Below are 21,110 nucleotides of genomic sequence, written 5' to 3' on the forward strand. Positions count from 1 at the left end.
ATGAACACAGAAACGAAAATGAAATCTGATTACTTATACACAACTGAAAGAAAATTACGCTATCTTTATATGGAAATTTTCATCAAAATTTAAATGTCAAGGAGTTTTAAATTGAATGGGAAACCATCAAGAGTCAAAATTTCATAATCAAATAAATAATAGACACATACGTCAATTTGATTTATATTCTAGAGTTTCTTAACGGACTAAGAAATCTTGAAGAAGAAATAACATATATAGTATATTTTGTTAGCAAAATAAACAAGAATGACATTTCGGGATAATGGTCGAACATACACTTGAAGTATCACTTTTTGCCAGTTTTCTATCTGAAATATCAGGTATGTGCTTTTTTTACCAGAACTATCACCAACTATTTATCAAAACACATCTTGACTAGCATCTGATGGGGCGTGGTGTACACTCTCTTTAGGTTTGTTTTCAATGGGCAAATCATGTCTCTGTGACTAACAATACATCAATAAGAGGGGAATCACACCCTTCTGGCAAATCTAAATTAAACAAGTTGAAACAAAAATATTGCTACGGAGTACTATTACTTAATTAGTACCATATCCTAATTTCAAAATGCTATCTATGAAAGTGCTTATTATTATTGCAAGCATGATAAAATTAAATTAAAGTCGAGGAGCACGTAAACTAACTCGGACATCATCTTTATTAAAAAAAAATCAAAATAAAACAATTTACTAAGGTAAATATAAAAGTAGGTAAATAGGAGTCTCGAAAAATAAAATTAAGCAAAATGCTATCTCTATACGGATATTCTCTTCATAACTTTAATTAAATGCCAAGAAGTCTAAATTGAATTGAACACTATGGTATGTCAAAAAAAAAATTTATCTAATAAATAATAGACACAAACGTTGAATTCGATTTCATTTCAGAGTTCCTTAATGAACTAGATTCTATGAATATTTTTGATTTCTTTTTGTATGTTTTCATTTCAATGTCATTATCAACGAAAATAGAGAACAAAAATATTTAACCAAAAAACAAAAAAGGAACGGAAAGAAGAGTACAGAAGGTGAAAAGAAAAAGAAATAAACAAAATAGGCATAGAAAATATTAAAGAAAGGACAGAAAAAGGGAATGAGCATCGATTTTGTTTTGACAAAGATGTATCAATGTTCAAAGTTTTGTGCTTTAGGCGAGAATCGAGCATGCGAGTTTCAAGTAGCTTTGAACACATTTCACCAATGAACCACCCTTCAAACTTGAGCCAAATTAAAGCTGTTCATATTGTTATATATATCCGTTACAAATAATTTCTGATCAATATGGACAATATAATTTTTTGACAAAGGATGTTTAACTACCATCCTTCTACTTACGTAGCTCTGCCCCTGAATGTGGCGTCAAAATATTTGTAAGATGTTTTTTTTCCTTTTCTTTTTTTTTTTCCGGGTAGAATCACGGACTTAAATGATTATTACATGTAATTTATTACATGTATTCTTTTAACCATGATTAAGCACTTGATGACTTAAAAATCTGTACACAATTGATATTTTCCTATTATATATAAGCCTCTAAGGAGGACGAACACAACATCAAATACTTGTACCAAAAGGTTTACAAATTGTACACGCAATGAATGCTTGTACCATAAGCTATATAACTTGTACACTTTACTCAACGATTTTTTTTATACCATGTGGACATATGTCATAGTACTCAATATTTATTCCCTTCTCATGTATAAACGTATGCACTTCAATTTTAATTCTCCGACACATTTATTTCCTCCGCGCACTTTTACTTATTTACTTTTGACTTTTCACGTTCTTGCTGAATATTTATTCTCTTCTCGTGTATAGACCTATGCAGTTCAATTTTAATTCTCCTGCACAAATTTATTTTCTCCGTGCACTTTTACTTGTTCACTTTTAACTTTTCATGCTCTTTAAGAATTAATAAATTCCACGTGGATATATGTCATAGTACTGAATATTTATTCTCTTCTCATATATAAACGCATACACTTCAATGTTAATTCTCCGACACATTTTTATCTCTTCCGTGCACTTTTACTTGTTCACTTTTGACTTTTCACGTTATTTAAGAATTAATAAATGAAGTACTCCCTCCGTCTCATATTACTTGGTCACATTACTTGACTTTTCACGTTCTTTAAGAATTAATAAATGAAGTACTCCCTTCGTCTCATGTTACTTGACCACATTACTATACTTGACTTTTCACATTCCTTAAGAATTAATAAATGGAGTACTGCCTCCGTCCCATATTACTTGGCTACATTACTAAAAATATATGTCTATTTTTCTATTCTATATTCTTCTTCTTCTTCTTCTTCTTCTTCTTCTTCTTCTTCTTCTTCTTCTTCTTCTTATATATAAATGCCCAAGGTGGACGAACACAACAACAATAAGTTATACAAAAAGCAACTGAAATTGTACTCTAAGCAGGGACTAACATGTGTACATTTCAGAAATTGAACATTAATTCTACCTCTTGTTTGTTTACTTTTTAAGTCCCACAAGTCCGGAGTGTCTTAATTGTCCTTTCATTTGGCATATACTCCCTCTGTCTCAATTTAAGTGTCTACGTTTGACTAGACTGAAGTTTAAGAAATAAAAATAGACTTTCTAATCTTGTGGTTCTAAATTAAAAATGTGTATAATATAATAAAATATCCTTTGAATCTCGTGATTATAAACTTAACATGTAGGATATTTAAATTGTCAACTTACTAAATATAAAAAAAGGCGGACATAACCAAAATAAGACAATTTTTTTTTTTTTAACAACAAATGCCCAAGTGGACGAACACAACAACAATAAGTTGTACAAAAAACAACTGAAATTGCACTCTAAGCCAGGACTAACATGTGTACATTTCAGAAGTTTAACATTAATACTACCTCTTGTGTGTTTACTTTTTAAGTCCCCACGTGTTCGCAGTGTCTCAATTGTCCTTTCATTTCCTTCATTTGGCATATACTCCTTCTTTCTCAATTTAAGTGTCTACGTTTGACTAGACAAGGAGTTTAAGAAATAAAGATAGACTATCTTGTGGTTCTAAATTAAAAATGTGTATAATATAATAAAATATCCTTTGAATCTTGTGATTATAAACTTGACATGTAGGATATTTGAATTGTCAACTTACTAAATATAAAAAGAGACGGACATAACCAAAATAAGACAAATTTTAACAACAATTAAGAAATTAAGGGGAAAAATAAGACGAAAAGAAAAAAAACATGGAGACTCATTAAGGAGAATCGCAGTATTCTTTGCAAAATATACAAACCATAAGACTAACTAAATTGAGTAACTAAATTAATCATGTTGGACCCCGTACATCGCAGGGCATAATTTGCTAGTAAATAAGATAAGTGCTTTAGGGTCGAACCCTATATATGTGGAAAAACAAGATACAGATAAAGTTAAATAGATGTTCGACGACCAACTCTTTTAACTCAAAACTCACAACATCGAAATTCTAAAGCTGCCACTATAAATCGTTACCAGCGCACGTTATCATATGAAAGAAAGGTATGGAACCTCTCCATTAAGGAATCAATATCCTTACTTCTTAAGTAAACTCAGATAAAAGAATCGTGAAACCTCTGAGATTTCCCACCTTTAACATTCTCTTGTTGTTCGCTCTTATTGACTATGCTTTGATTTCATTCTAAGCATAGATTAGATTGTTAGATACATTATGGTATACTACACTTCAGGTTTGATTCATCTCCACTTGCCCATTTCCCAGAATAGAATATACTAACAGAATAAGACCATGCTACATCATTTCCTTTGTCACTACTAAAAAAATTAGAAACGACACCCAAATTCTGTACTAAACCAGCAAAATCCGACGCTAATCGTATTGTCGCCTACAAGGATTAGCCAATTTATTATCAAAGAATAAAGTTAGCCACGAGCTATTTGGAAACACATTAACGACAAAGTTTATAAATAATTCCAGTTATTTTAAGTGTTTGCTCATTATTGTTATTATTATAATCTGTGTTATAATCACAACCACAAGTACTTGAGAGTACAGAATAACATATTTATAACAATCGAGTATAATATTAATTCAATAGAAATGAATGTTGAAGATAAAGGACTTATTCAACCAAGCTTTCCACTTCCTTCGTAATTGTACTGTTTGTTTCTTGAAAAGAATGAAATTCGTCACCCCTTGTGATCATATTGCATCTGATGGACCCAAATTAAAGCTGAAATCTAGTTTAACAACATATTTTTAAAAATAAAATGAAACCAAAGCACCAAACTTTTAAACCTCGTCAACAAAAATAGTCTCTGACATAAAATTCTCCATTAATAATACTACAATGTTGGGAAGAAAAAATAATCGCCGGATAACTTAATGCAACATTTAGTTGGTCTTATTAAACTTCGTATTGTTAGCACTTGCACAAGTTATGCGGCTATTCATGTGTTATTTTATGCAGAATAAAATGAGCAGTAATAATATGTGTATTAGAAATATGTGGAAAAACAAGAACAAATCTTGAAAATGACATATTTTTGCATAAGGGACAATCCTTGCAGAGAGCGTTTGTAGTCCAACGGTTAGAATAATTGCCTTCCAAGGAATAGACCCGGGTTCGACTCCAGGCAGACGCAACTACTTGAGCCGAGGGACTTTTGAAACAACGTTTTAGTTGAGCCGAGGGTCTTTCGGAACAACCTCTCTGCCTTCAATGGTAGGAGTAAGTTGTTGCTGGACAATCTTTACGGTATTATCACTATAAACAATCCATATGATATAATCTCAGCATAACTAGCCCGCCAGCCAAACAACGTTAAGCGTATAATTGCAACACTGTATTCAAGAATCACAAAGGATTAAAGAAAGAAGAAATTCTATGAGTACCATCAACTCAAGTCCAGCACTTGCAGGGTAAAGGAAGAAGCTATCCACATCAAAACCAAGTGTTAATTAGACATATAATTGATATGCCCTAGATCTAATCTCACATATAATGATTTGAACATATGTGAGATTGGACTTGAATAAGCTATAACATATATATATTTGCACTTGAATAAGCTTCATCATAGATTTTTATTTTGATTATTAATTTCAGTGTCGCAATATTATCTTTGTTTGATTATTAATATTTTTTGTGTAAATTATTGTTGCAGAAATTGAAGACTAGAGTGGTGGAGAAGAATGTTAATCCTGAGAAAAATGAAGATTTAACACTATCTATAGCGGAACTAATTCTCCCGATCAGGGTGGTAATTAACTAATCACTTTCATTTTCCTCTTTAAGTAGTTGATCTAGTCTAGAAAATAAAAGAGATTCCCTACTAACGTTGACCCAATAGTATTTTCTTGTTCAATTTGTTGGGTCAAGTCAACAAATCGATTATGACCCAGCCCATTTAAACTTGGACGTACTAAGGAAGTTCAAAATATTTTCACGAAATTCAAAATGTAAAAAAATAAACGCACGAAGAAGCTAACAGGGGTTCAACATCCACTATATATACATAAAAATAATTTTAATCATGTATAAATAGTGTAATTTTCAGCCAAAGGGGCTTCGTGACCCTACCTGGCTCCACCACTGCTCACAAGTGGGGTATGAGAAAGGTGGGATGTACGCAGACCTTACCCTATCTTTGTGGTCTTTAGACAGATTATTTCCGATGGACCATCGGCTCAAGAAAAATCGTGTTTCATAATAGGTTCGTAAAAAAAATGCACGAGTGAAAAGTTATGATGAAAATACTGAAGAAAAAAATATATTAACCTTAAAAATAATACAAATAATCAAAGTAAAAGAAATAACAGGAACATATAACTTTGACATTGTACCATTGATAAAATGTGAAGAACTGCGGTTCCAAAACATTCCAAGTGGAACCATAATAACCAAAATAAAGCCAAGCAGACGAACTTGCTTGTCTGATCCAGGTTGTACAGAATGTTTTTCTTAGGTTGAGATATGTTGAGAGTGATGAAACGGAGCTACAGATACAATGGATAGACATTCCTGGTTCAAGGGGTTCACAGCTGAGTAAAAACTTATTTATGTCGGGTGTTTATATCAATAATTCAATACATGTATGACATGTCAAAGTTTTTGAATATGTAGTTCTTTTGCTTAACCAACACTAATTAACAAGTAACTTTTATCTCATTAAATCACTTAACCATGATAAGTTGTATTGGTTTGTTATAAACACTCGGTGCGGATAAGTTTTTACAAGTTAACTGATCCAATTTTTTTCCTGCTTTTTGATTTAGTACAAGAAAAGGCACTTCAATCGGATACATTAAGCTCTTGCCGTTACTCACTCCTTTTCAATTTATGTGACATTTTTCGCTTCTCGAAATTCAATATTTTACAATATGAGTATTTTTTTCGTCGCATGATAATAATTGCAGCTTATAGTACTTTTCTTATAGTTTTTGAAAATCTAAATTTTAATCTTAAAATATTGAGTTAATTTCTAATTCAATTTAGAAATATTAGTCGAAATAATTTTCGATAAGCACAAAGTGTCACATAAATTAAGACGGCGTGAATAGTTCTAATTGTGCATGACTTTATCTTGTATATTTATTACAAACTACTTGTAATTTCCTAGTCTTTTCTTTCGAACCGAGGGTCTATCGGAAACAACCTCTCTACCACATAAAGGTAGAGGTAAGGTATGCGTTAGACCCCACTTGTGGATCACACTGGTATGTTGTTGTTGTTTGTTTTACTCACAATTTTCTAATCACACGGTAACAACTTTTACTCTTGCACCAAGCTTCCCTTCCATACTCCTTACAACTAGGGGTGGGCATGACATGATAGATACCGATTACCATACCAAAACTGAATTTTTTTTACACCACGATTTCAGTATTATGGTATTTGGTACGATATTTGGTATGTATTTTAATAAATTTGGTATTCGGTATTCATAAAGAAAATACCAAAATACCGAATACCATACCGAATATATAGTTACTTTACAATTCTTATATCTTAGTATTATGATACTAACAAATATATAAACTAGTATTACTAGAAAATTAATTGTTTAAACATTGAAAATTTGACTACTCTATCTTGATTTAAATGTTTTTTTTGTGTAATTAATTTACGAAGGGGATTACTTATACTTTCTTTTGAATATTTTTACAAGTGTAAGGTGTTAATACAATATAATTAAGACGTTTCTTGGATAGTCGAAGTCATAATTCTCTACGATCTAAGTATATGTAAGTCGAAGTCGAACAAATTATGATACCGATTTAGCATACCGCAAAATATCGAAATCGAACTTAAAAATACCGAACCATACCAAATTAATTTGGTATGGTTAAGATATACTCCCTCTGTTTCAATTTATGTGAACCTGTTTTTTTATAGTCCATGCCAAAATGAATGATCTCTTTCCTAATTTGGAAACAAATTCACTTTATGAAATAATTTACAGCCACATAAATATTCAAGACTTATTTTGAACCACAAGTTTCAAAAGTCTTCACTCTTTCTTAAATGTCGTGCCCAGTCAAATAGATCCACATAAATTGAAACGAAAGGAGTAGTATTTTTAAAAATTAAAAGTCAAAATTACTATATTAAAGTTTCAAATATCGTACCATATCGTATTACGCCCATCCTACTTACAACGGATTCAACTAACTCAATAACATGCACTGCTCTGAGTCGAGAATCTTTGCTCTTCTACTTCGCTGACCGAGTGCGCTAGCTATACATTGTCTAGTGTTCGTCAACTTACAATAGTGTTTTGCTTACGCAACTAAAGAGGCCTTTTACACCAATCAAGAGTGATGTGGACTAGCGCCCGACTGGCAACCAATAATAAAGATGAAGAGCGACCGACAAGCGACATAAGTGAAGAAAACTTCACTATTAAAAAAAAAAAACACAAGTTTTTCTCACCGACATTTAATGAAAAATTTGTATTAATCTCTCCGTCCCAAATTATTTGAAACTTTTCATTTTTTAAGAGTCAAATAAATTGTTCTTTGTCTGTAATTTTTTCATATGGTTTTTATTAATTATAATGACTTATAATACTTTTTACGTAATTTGTAAATATATATATTTTATTTCAATTTTTTTTTAGATTCTATATTAATACACACGATCAAAATTAACAAGTTTGACTTTCGAAAAGCGAAAAGTATCAAACCATTTGGGACGGAGGGAGTATAAAACGTGATTTTTCTACCTCATTCCCACTAAAGAAAAAATATCAAAACCATTTGGGACGATTCAATCAAAATATATGTTGAAATAGTCATTGAACATTCTTTAGTGAAAAATTTCATGGAAAAAATAGTAATTTTTTAATTTTTCTCATCCGAGGGATCATTCCGAGCACATAAATATAAACCGCAATAAATATTAAATTAATGAGAACAAAATATATATGTCAAACACGTTCTCGAATTTAGGAAACTTCATAATTAAAAAAAACTACTATTTTTTTCTCATTAAAATTCAATCAAAAAAAAATGTTACGAAATGCCTTTAGTAGCGCAAAGTAATAGTTTTTTAATAGTGATATCGTCTATCATCAAAGACGAGGGATCGGCAGTCGGCACACAACATGAGCTAATGAGAACATAAATATATATACCAGAAAATTACTAAAACTTCAATAAATATTAAATTAATTACAAAAGTGCAAGGAATTCGACTGCGAAAATATAGACATTGAACCTGTCGAATTTAGGGTACTGAACCAAAATGCCCTAAAAAAAAACAGTTTCGACCAAAATACCCCAACAAAAAAAAATGTTTTTTTTTTTTTTTTCTCGCTCTTTTTGGTTAACCCTATAGTGTTTTTTCTTTCGTTACACTTTTTAACGTACTTTGACCATAGATTAATCATGCTTCGGGACCCCGAAATTTCAATATTTTATATAGAACCCTACTTATTTTTGTGCGATTAATTAGGTAGGATCAACACATCAAGGATACACAAAAGTTCGGATGACCGTTTTAGAGGTTGAAAAGTGCTCGAACGCCATTTTCGTTCAAGGTTCGGTGACATTAGCTTGAAGTTCTTTACGAATACTTAAACTTGTTCATTAATAATTAATCAAAAGTTAGTCAAAATGGCAGCGTTCATGCAAAAAAAAAAAAAAAAAAAAAAAAAAAAACTTAATTAAATTGCATCATTCATAACCTTGAGTAGATGAAAATACTTAACACACTAATTCATTAATAAGAAACCCATGATATATTAAAAATACAATCACAACATTCTTGAAAAAAACTTAAAAAACATTTAATACATCAATTAATGCTCTTGAGTTGATCTTCCGCCACCACCGCGAGACGTGCCACCACCACTAGAGGTACTTCCACCACTAAAGTTTCCTCCACCCGAGAGGTACTTCCACCGCAAGATGTAGTTTGACCACCATGCCGTAAGGGACACTTGCGCTTATCATGACCAACATAATTGCAAAATGAGCATTTTCGAGTGTATCTCCCGGTGGAACATCCATTTCATTATGAATACGCGAGTATGCATTCTTTACGAATTTACGGATAAATGCTTTATTTGCAACCATTGAAAATGGATGCGGTGGCCAATAACTCTCACTACCAAGTGGGTAGAACCTTCCAAAGATACGTTTTTGCATAATTTTCAACCGTATATTCCTCAGCCATGTAAGAGGAGGCGTTCTTTCCCATTGTGATAAAACACTTGAAGGCGTGAGAACATGGCATGTGATATGATTGCCACTTGCCGCATGTGCATGTTCTTGGAATCTCACAAATTGTGTGAACGTTACCTCCTTTACCTTGGTGCACACTTGTTGTGAGTTCAAATATGCGCTCTGCAGGGTTGTACTCCATCCGATCATGTTTCTGAGCCTTATATTTGTGGTACTCGAATAGTTTTAACGGTTTTGGCATCCATCTTAGACCTTTGTCGCATGTGCTTTGGCCTCTTTTGATCTATCGACGAACCGCTCCACAACCTCGCTTAAATGTCATTCTCACCATTGCGGTGACGGGTAGTCCCCGTGCGATTTCAACAAGCCATTGAATGACTCGTAGCCGTTTGTTGTCGCATACCCCATCGTCTACCTTCATCCTTGTGTAATGTCCATTTGTCTTTATCAATTGCATTTAACCGGTGGAAGGCTTCCTCATTCGCCCGCCTAATAATGTCCATTTGCGAGTTAAACTTCTTCTCCGATGCTGTTGTGTACCGCCCACATCCAATTGCAAAGTCTTTGGGATTCGATATGCCTTTTGGAAGTTTGCCTTCAAATGCCTTAAACAATAACGATGGTAGGCAAAGGGTGGTTGCCACCGCAAATTGAACATATTGTGCAATATGCCGCATTTCTATCCGATATCACACATATTCCCATGCGATCCTTAATAACGTGTTGCCTTAAGTAGTCCAAAAACATACCCCACGTACTAATGCTCTCATTAGCGCAATTGCAAAAGCTAGAGGGAATATAGCTCCATTTGCATCCATTCCAACCGCTATTAGCGACTTTATGTCATACTTCCCGTACACGTGTGTTCCATCTATTGATATCACAGGCCGACAATGAGCAAACCCATCAATGCATGGTTTGAAGGCCCAAAATACAAAATCAAAAATATTACCGGGCACACCAGGCTTCGATTTGAGCTTCCATTCAACAACAGTACCATGATTGAAGTGTTGTAGAGCCGCCATGTATCTCGGCAACGTCTTGAAAGAGCCCTCCCAATTGCCGAAGACTATTTCATGTGCACGCCTACGCCCAAGATACGCCTTCCTCCTAGTGACAGTTTTGTTATATACTTTCAAGACGGCTCTAATACGATCTTTAATAGGGTACCGAAAAATTTGAAATATAGCATATAACAACGAGGAACATTATATTAACACAAAAAATAAAAGAAACTTAGGCGAAGGGGATACCTTGGGTTTTCTCTAATGTCGCCAACTAATACACGCGCAATCAAATTAGTATCTAGATTGCAATGATCATCTGGGAGGTGACCCATATCACAAGTGTGCTTTGTGTAGGACTTTGAAATAGTCCACATCTTTTTAGCAGTTTCCTTACCACGGAGCATCCATTCGCAGCCTTGATACTTTCGCTTGCAGACCAATCGCCAAAGTTTTCGTGTGGAATCGTCAACTTTAAACTCCCTCATCCCCTGGATGCAATAAATCTTAACAGCCCTTTGCAATGTTTTTTTCGAGCTGAAAATCATCCCTTTTTCAATATGAGCCTTTTGTTTTACCAAGATCCACCGGCTCTTTCCACAAATTTTGCCGAATATGATCATCATCCCTAGTAAAGACAAAGGCATCCGGGCGATCTTGAAGATGATCAAGATATGGGATCTCATCGGAATGCCACCGAATCGAGGTCGACTCTTCCGTTGAAATTGGCTTTGCGGCCGAACCGAGTCGATCGTTGTTGTTCAAATGGTTGTTGTGAATTCGGTTCCTCCTCGTGTCTTGGGGATCGTTCATCATGTCTTGCAACAGTTCTACTTGATGTTGACGATTAGTTCCAACCTCAATCTCATCGTCACTTTGCTCATCGTCACTTTCCTCCGCATTAGGTATTTCCTCACTATCGCCGGGTGATGTCACTATATAATTCGGATAACGGACCATCCATAGCACGCCTTTGCCTATAATTTGGTGCAACCACCATATTCTCCCGACACAAGAAATTAGGGTGTTTTAACTACTACACATCAAATAACACTATTGATGTTAAAAAAAAAAATAGACGTACCGATAGTAATCAACTGCACCGAAACTTGAGGAAGGACCATCGCTTTGAGTTGTTGGATAGGCTGAGGATGTTCCAACCTGATTCATCCATCCCGATTGAGGAGACCGTCCGATATGATCCATATCAAGTGTATAACCCCTAAATAATATAATCAACATCATTAGTAGCATTCAAGTGCCATTACATAATAATAATAATAATAATAATAATAATAATAATAATAATAATAATAATAATAATAATAATAATAATAATAATAATAATAATAATAATAATAATAATAGTAATAATAATAATAATAATAATAATAATAATAATAATAATAATAATAATAACAATACTACTACTACTACTACTACTACTACTACTATACTACTAATAATAATAATAATAATAATAATAATAATAATAATAATAATAATAATAATAATAATAATAATAATAATAATAATAATAATAATAATAATAATAATAATAATAAATAATAATAATAATAATATTATTATTAACAATAAAAATAATAATATTAACAATAACAATAGTAATAATAATAATAATAATAACAATAATAATAATAACAATAACAATACTAATCCAATACTAATAACAACAACAACAACAACAACAATAATAATAATAATAATAATAATAATAATAATAATTATAATAATAATAATAATAATAATAATAATAATAATAACAACAATAACAATATAGGTACTACTACTACTACTAATAATAATAATAATAATAATAATAATAATAATAATAATAATAATAATAATAATAACAATAATTGTGTTGATAAGTAAAAAGGTTCCACCGCCGTCAAATTGATGACTTAAACTATCCGGTAGGCATTTGGTTAGTCAAAATGCTTTATAGACTCGGGGCTTCGACGAATTATAGACGGGGCTTCGAGGAGCCCTAGCCATGAATTCAAGTCGATTAATGGGGACCTTCTCTATATACATTTCAAGGACGTTTAAAGTTATGCATTTCCTATAATCATAAGGCGCCTTCAAAAAATCAGTCAACGATTCATCGTCTTGAATGTACCACTCGACCATAACTAGTTACACCTTGCGGCGTAAATGACGTTGGATATTTTCCAATTATATTTAGATCAAAATCACTTCTACTAATTTGTAATCTATTATACAAGGCTTGGAGTAGTTTTGAGAATTTTAAGTCAAGTGGAAACTTAACATGGTATTTTGGGGAAGAATCATAGCGCAAATTATTTTCCTCGAATATAATTTGTCCGTCCCAGAATAAAGAAACTTTAATTCTTGGAACATACGCCATACTTTGAATAATTTAGGAGGAATACAAAACGCAAAAACTAGATGAAACTTTGAATTTTTTACTTTTTTTGCGTTATGCGAACTCGGTATTTATAACCAACCAACGCATGCATGCAATTACAGTGTTACGTCTAATCAAATAAGTGTGGAGAGATGCATAACGCATTATTTTACAGCGTCATGCTACATTTTAGTATATTAGTAAAATAATGCGTTATGACGGTATAACGCAAAGTAAAATAATGCGCTATGACGCTATAGCGCGAGAATTTACTGCGTTATACATATAACGCATAATTTTATCGCGCTATACGCTCTCGCTCCATTGTCACCTCACCTATCAAACAAAAAACGTCATGATTCGAATCAAACTTTATATAACGTAATTTGACGAATAGTTGTTACCAACCACACAACATTTCACACAAAATTGAGCTACTATGTCATTTTTTGACCAATTTAGAGATATTAACCGTGTTATATCATTCACTCCAGCAAACATATTTGAAGCAATGGGTAGGACCTGGGAACTAGATGATGATGATTTTCATTACTCAAATAACCCTAACGATAGATTCAATCGAGAATACAATAATAAAATGAGAGGAGTGGGATTGGCGTGTTAGGAGGCTGCAAAGACCTTTGGAGCACAAGTTAGCGTCGTAGGGCTTAAACGCCCAAAAAAACGTGCTATGTCAATGCCTCGCGGAACTCCACAAGAGTTTAATTTGGCTCTTAATCGTTTTCGCGAAGAGAACAATCGGATGCAAATACGTTACCATAGGGTAGAATATGGTATATATGGTAGCACAAGATTTAGATCCAAGTGGGATTCGGACTGTGAAATGTCCGATGAAGATTAACATTTTTCTTACAATAAGGTAAGTAGGTAGGGTCATAAAGACCCTTCCCCCCCCCCCCCCAGGGTACTTGGGGGTTTGCAACTATATAAGTAGCCCTTTCTTTGTTATTAGACTACACCATATTCAATGTCGAGTAGTAGAAACTCAGCTTGGTCTTTACTCCTTCCAAAAGAACCAAATAGCAGTGACGATGAGAGTTCAAATCATAGCAGCTTTTCGAGCGATACTAGTGATTTCAAACTAGATGAGCTAAATCCCCACCTTCTTATAGAGCGTAATGATGATTTTGCAAAGTTGAAATATTCGGATCCGCGGGAATATTATTGCGGTTTACGCCGAGAATGGTCACATCGGCTTGCCGAATCGAACGTCTTGTTCGTGACTTGGAAAATCTCAACGCTCCAATACCAACGAGGTACTCCTTAACCATGCCTCAAGTAGGTGCGAAACTTGCGAGCTTGCCGTGCAAAGGATTAGAAAAGAAAACAACGAATGCTTTGGCAAGACGATGTAGATTTTACATGCTAAAGTTGGCCGAAGAACAAGCATCATCAACCGGTAGAGAACTAACGCTACCGAAAAAAGATGTGTCTTAAGAAACCGCCAATATTTTTTCGAGGACGATATTGAGGACTTGTACTCGATGATGATTAAGAATGTTGTGATTTTAGTTTTAAGTTTAATATATCGTTATGCTCTTAGGTATTAATTAGTATGTTAAGTATTTTTTTTCAAGAATGTTGTGATTGTATTTTTAATATATCATGGGTTTCTTATTATTAATGAATTAGTGTGTTAAGTATTTTCATCTACTCAAGGTTATGAATGATGCAATTTAATTAAGTTTTTTTTTTTTTTTTTGCATGAATTTTGCCATTTTGACTAACTTTTGATTAATTATTAATGAACAAGTTTAAGTATTCGTAAAGAACTTCAAGCTAATGTCACCGATCCTTGAACGAAAATGGCGTTCGAGAACTTTTCAACCTCTAAAACGGTCATCCGAACTTTTGTGTATCCTTGATGTGTTGATCCTACCTAATTAATCGCACAAAAATAAGTAGGGTTCTATATAAAATATTGAAGTTTCGGGGTCCCGAAGCATGATTAATCTATGGTCAAAGTACGTTAAAAAGTGTAACGAAAGAAGGGTTAACCAAAAGAGTAGGGAAATTAAAAAAAAAAAAAAACACTATAGCGCAAAGTAAATTATCGCGCTATAGGAGTTAACGGAGCCGTGTCGTTAACACTTTAGCGCAGTAATTTATGTAAAGGCATTTTCGTATCTGTTTACTTACGCCTATAACCTATCCAGTAAAGAAGACAAGGTAGGTACCTGTAGCCTATCCGGTTTTGGAAGAACTAATTAATTGTACCAAGAAACTGATTTAATGAAACACATGCACTTGGCCTGCCTTAATGCTCATATAAAGCCTAAAGATACCAAGTAAATGTGGTTTTCAGTTGCTGTCATCTTAATTAGTTGCTGGTATTAGGTAATTTCTCTGTTCAGTTTTACTTGTCTAGTTAGGGCTGAACATAAATATCGAAAATTAAAAAACCGAACCGAACTTCACTAAACCGAAACCGAAAGAACCGAACCGAACCGAATTAGTTTGGTTCGGTGTTTGGTATTTACCTTTAAAAAATCGAAACCGAAATAGCTGAACCGAACTTTGATGAAACTGAACCGAAGAACCGAAATTTATACATTACCCAAAAAAATTAAAATAGTCCAGATCCATTAAGTTTAAGCAAAAAAAAAAACCCGATTGTAATAAGCTCTCTTTTACTTTTGTATCCCTAATTTTTCATTTCAGTTGAGAAAATCAAATATCCTTAATAAAGAAATGTGACTAGGATGTGTCTTTATGATTAATGTATGTCCTTTATGTGTTTTCTTAATTATTCTTATTATATGTATATAACACCTAGTAATCCTATATTATGGTTATGGTTTTCTGTTCTTGTGTATCTTGTTTGTTTGGTTTTGATTTTAATTTGTTAGTTTTATATTTTGTTGCTTTTGAAAATATGAATTAGTGTAAATAGAATCGCTTCTAATATCATATCAAAAAAACCGAATTGAAAAAACCGAAACCGAACCGAACCAAACTTCAAAAAATCGAAACCGAAAGAATCGAACCGAACTAGTTTGGTTAGTTGTTCGGTGTCCACCTTCAAAAAACCGAAACCGAAATAGCTAAACCAAAGTTTGATAAAACCGAACCGAAGAACCAAACGCCCACCCCTATGTCTAGTATTTTAAAAATACATTTTTACTTTTATTTGTGAATCGAAGCATATTAAGAGAACACAATTTTTTTTTTTTTTGTTTTGTTTTATCTATAGTATTAGTTACTCATTTTTTTTCAAGTCCATTAATACACCAATTAATATGATTATCATGACAAATTATGCTCTTAATTTATTACTCCCTCCGTTTCAATTTATGTGAACCCATTTAACTGGGCACGATATTTAAGAAAGAGTGAAGACTTTTGAAACTTGTGGTTCAAAATAAGTCTTGAATATTTGTGTGACTGTAAATCATTTTATAAAGTGAATTTATTTTTAAATTAGGAAAGAGGTCATTTATTTTAGCATGAATTAAAAAAGAAATAGATTTATATAAATTGAAACGGAGAGAGTATTTCTTAAACTGTATAGAAAGTCATAGTGGAAACGGAGGGAGTACTTCACAAACATCTTGGATTTTCTTTTTGTATGTCCCATCTTTGGGCAGAGTGTAGTCTGTTCACAACCACAAGTTAAGTTGGATTTTTTTTATTTTTTATTTTTTGCTTAGATTAGTCTTAAGCAGATGTTTTCTAGAGAAATTGTACGGCGTAAAACTTACTTATTTTTCATTTTTTCGAATGAGTTTAAATTTCATATAATGACCGCGTAAACAATTTTATTTACACAATTGAGTCCTGCATAAGGTAATTACAATTAAATTTTCAAGATAAGCATAAATTAATAATCTGATAAAGATGATATAAGAAACATGTTATGATATGTCAAATTATACTGATCGACATCGTACATTATATTGTATATCACAAAGCATTTTCAAGAACTCTGGCACGCTCATTAATTCTTATCCATCTATGTCCATATATCATTCATTGTCTTTGTGACTTTGTCCCATATCCTATAGATGGATGAATGATATGAACCAGCAAAAGCTAAGTTATAATCACAAACTAATGAGGAAATATCGGTTTTAATATGTCCAAATTTAGTTGTATGTGCCAAAATTATAAAAACAGAGCTCGTGAATAGGGCAATGTCAACTAGTTGGACCCGATGACACACGTGGAACTGAACTTTTAGGTCAATTAATATTGAGTGCTATGCCATTTATGAGTTACTTTGTGATCCCTCTGTCTCAAATTATCTGGCGTAATTTTTAAAAAGGAAAATTAAACTGAGTGTTATTGGGACATCTAATTTATCAATTTTGGCCCAACTATCCACTTCTTAATCCAATTGTCCCTTCGTTAATTTAGTTTGCAAGATGCTCTATTTTTTGGATCTATCTCTCTCATGGCTAGGGGTGGGCATGGTATGATAGATACCGATTACCATACCAAAATCGAATTTTTTTATACCGCAATTTCGGTATTATGGTATTTGGTATTGTAATTGATATGCATTTTAAAAAATTTTGGTATTCGTTACGGTAGTCGATATATATAAAGAAAATACTGAAATACCGAATATCATACCGAAGTATATAATTACATATACAATTCATATATCTTGGTACTATTATAATACTAAACAAATATATAAACTAGTATTCTTACAAAACTAATTGTTTAAACGCTGGAACTTTGACTACTCTATCGTGATTTAAATGTCTTTTTTGTGTAAATGATTTACAAAGGGAATTGCTTGTACGTCCTTTTGAATATTTTTATATGTCTAATGTGTTAGTGCGATATAATTGACACGTTTCTTGAATAGCCGAAGTCATAATTCTCTACGATATGAGTACATGTATGCCGAAATCGAAAAAACTATGGTACTTAATTCGGTATGGTATATAATGGTATAGTATCTTTAGAAACCGAAAACCGAAATTGTCGTACCGAAATTTCAAATACCGTATCATGCCCACCGCTACCCATGGCTTCTCCAACTCAACTAACTCATTTCCCTTCTCCCCATATTCAAGGAAATCAAAGATCTGTTCTCACCATCGGTAAGCCTAATGTGCGTATTGCAGATGATTGGTCTATTCAAATTTCATAAGAAGTTGGTAGTTATGATGAAGCTTACATTTTCCACATTTTCCTCTTCTCCATTCATCATGTATTAGATTGGAAGAATTAAACATCGGTGAAGATCGGAAGAAGGGATAACTCAGATAAGTTAGAAAACTTGATTCCGATAATCAGAATTTTGAGGAGACAAAACATTAACCGAGCTACTAACACGGTACGTATTAACAATTAGTTTTCAAAGAAACTAGCATAACCAACATAAAACAAATCTAAATTGAATTGATGTAGAAGAATATAAAGTAAAGTTTGATCATCTAGAACAATATAAAGTAAATTATGACCATCTAAATTAAAGAGTTCATCGCTTTGTCAAATACAATAAATATGGTGAGAACAAATATAGTAACTTTTTAGTTTCATTAAAAAGGCATCAAACAGATGCAAACAAAAGCAGCTGAGCAACTTATACATAACTATACCAAAACATAGTGATTTCGTGTGTTTATAAAAAATTATACAAAGCATATACAATACACATATAGAGTATTAATGTTTATATATAGTTATACGATAGAACATATACATTATCTATACATTGGGCTATATCACTACAAACTAGATACGTGGGCCATACGTATGGATTATTTTTCCTTTTTAAAAATAGTTATCTCAAATTATTTATAATATAGTATGAAACCCACGCCGTGGGAAAAAGTCTCTTTTACTCATTTTTTTTAGAATTTGCGTTTGACAAAGACATATATGTCTCTTTGTAAAATGAAGCATTCCTTCGTGAATCTTTTCTCCATGCATACAGATATCCAAACAAAGTAAAATGTAGTACAAAGTATGAAGGCAATATTTCTTTAAGAATAAAATTGTCTCAAAACTTTCATTAGTTCTATTTTATTCTATTTATTTTCTGGCAGTAAATTTATACGTGCGTATTGATAGTGTAAAAATTATCATAAAAATTTACCATAGAGTTTAATCAAGTTCGATGCATTCTCGATGCAAAACAACGTATGTTTGTACAATCAAGTAACTAAAACAGTGTACATTGTGTAAAAGAATAACACTATTGGTGCATGCAACTTAATTAAATACATTACCTTATAAGCTACTACCTTGATATTGTAAATTTTATTTTAGGATTAATGCATCGACTTATAGTGACATTTCTTGATTGATATTAGGATTTGTCTTGATTGATCTTCCATATCCTAGTGTCTCCATCATAGATTTAATTTCTATTATGATTAGGAGAAGATCACAATTCTTTATTAATTGATTCTTTTCTTATTAGCTGATTTGCTCTGTTGTATATATACACATTCATATCAATAAAATAAAACACTTCTCTCTAACAGTAAAGTTTTATATGGTATCAAAGCTCTAAAAATCTTCACTTTTTTTTTTTTTTTTGAGTTTGTGCTTTCTCGTTGTTGACAACAATGGTTCCAACCAATTCCTCTACTGAGAATACCTCAACCACACCTTCTGTTGTGGCCGCCTCCCAAACAACACAACCCATCGGTAGTTGATCAATATCAATGTTGTTGCCTAGAAACCTCTAAAGCTCAATAATACAAACTACCAAATATCATTGAGAAATCATCCTCACTACGTATGACTTTCTCCAATTTATTGAACAACCACCAAGTCCAACAGCCGCACCTTTTCATCAACGATAAGATGATTTCAATCGGAGTATCATTATTGTCTCTCTTTCTCCTGATACTGGTCCCTTTTTCATTAATGGCAAGTCTTTCTATGCTCTCTGAAAATATTTGGAGGCAACTTACTCAAAGCCATCGCGTGCTCGTATCATGAGTCTTAGTGAGTCTCTAAGCAACATGAAATTGGTAACCTCTCCATTACTTCTGACCTACACAAGATCAAATAAATATGTAGAGCTTTAGCCCTGGTTGGCGTTAAAAACATCATGGATGAGATCTTCATTCATGCTCTACGTGGACTTCCACCAGAATATGATACTATTACTGCAATTGTGCATACCCGAGAAACTCCTGTGACGTTCGAAAGCTTCATGAGAAGCTCCTTATTTTTGAGTAGAATATCATTCTCTTACCTTTCTCTACCACAGTTTCAATTACAACAATTTTTTTCGCTAAACCTTCACCCCACAACAACCGGTCCTGACGCAATCATGCTTCGCGTCCAAGAAACAACTCGGCTTCTACAAATAGATCTATTGATAGCAATTTTGGTGTTTTACTTGCTAGTCATAACAACCAAAAGAATCATCCTCGTATTACTTGTCAGCTTGTGATAAGATTAGCCATCAGGTGAAGTGATGACAAAAATTACTGGCAACTCTTTCTCTATTCAATGGGTCTGGATTAGATGCAGATACAAGAAAAAATGTCCAGTCTCAATCACAACAGTCACGTGCCTACTATGTAACTCACAACACCAACAATGACTAAAATTGACTTGTTGATTATGGTGCCTCGCATCACATCTCGCAAGATCTCTAAAATATGTCCCTTCCCTTAAATTATGACGGAGGTGAAGACATTATGCTTGGTGATGATAAAGCACAAAAATCACCCATACAAGATTCACTTTTGTACCTTCATCTTCTCAACCTTAAACTTTGTTCAATATTTTATGTGTTCGTAAGGTGAAAAACACTTTATTTATTTTAATCAACTTTGTAATGACAATTATATCTCTGTGAAATTCTCCCCTTATTAATTTGTTGCGAAGGACTTTTGCAGGGGGGCACCTCTACTAGTAGGGAAATCTGAAAAAAAATATTTATCCATGACTATCTTCTTTCTAGTCGCCAACTGTCACGACCTAACCGGAGGGCCATGATGGGCACCCGGAGCTAATGGCCCTTCGGAGCTAACCCACCGGGCACCTCTCATCGTACATTCACATTCATCTCTAGGTGAGC

General features: G+C 33.0%; 1 long non-coding RNA gene and 1 pseudogene across 1 annotated transcript; one reads left to right on the plus strand and one right to left on the minus strand.

Annotated features, from left to right (window-relative positions):
* LOC132038122 (transcription factor MYB13-like) overlaps window positions 1–21,110 on the plus strand; it is a 78,776-nt pseudogene that overhangs the window by 35,400 nt on the left and 22,266 nt on the right.
* Window positions 4,480–6,052, minus strand: LOC132036332 (uncharacterized). Its single transcript, XR_009409563.1, has 2 exons — window positions 5,849–6,052; window positions 4,480–4,846 (listed from the first exon to the last, which is right to left on the minus strand). It is a non-coding gene; the product is annotated as an uncharacterized LOC132036332 (long non-coding RNA).

The sequence above is a fragment of the Lycium ferocissimum genome, chromosome 11 (genome assembly GCF_029784015.1).
Source record: "Lycium ferocissimum isolate CSIRO_LF1 chromosome 11, AGI_CSIRO_Lferr_CH_V1, whole genome shotgun sequence".
NCBI classification, from domain to species: Eukaryota; Viridiplantae; Streptophyta; class Magnoliopsida; order Solanales; family Solanaceae; genus Lycium; species Lycium ferocissimum.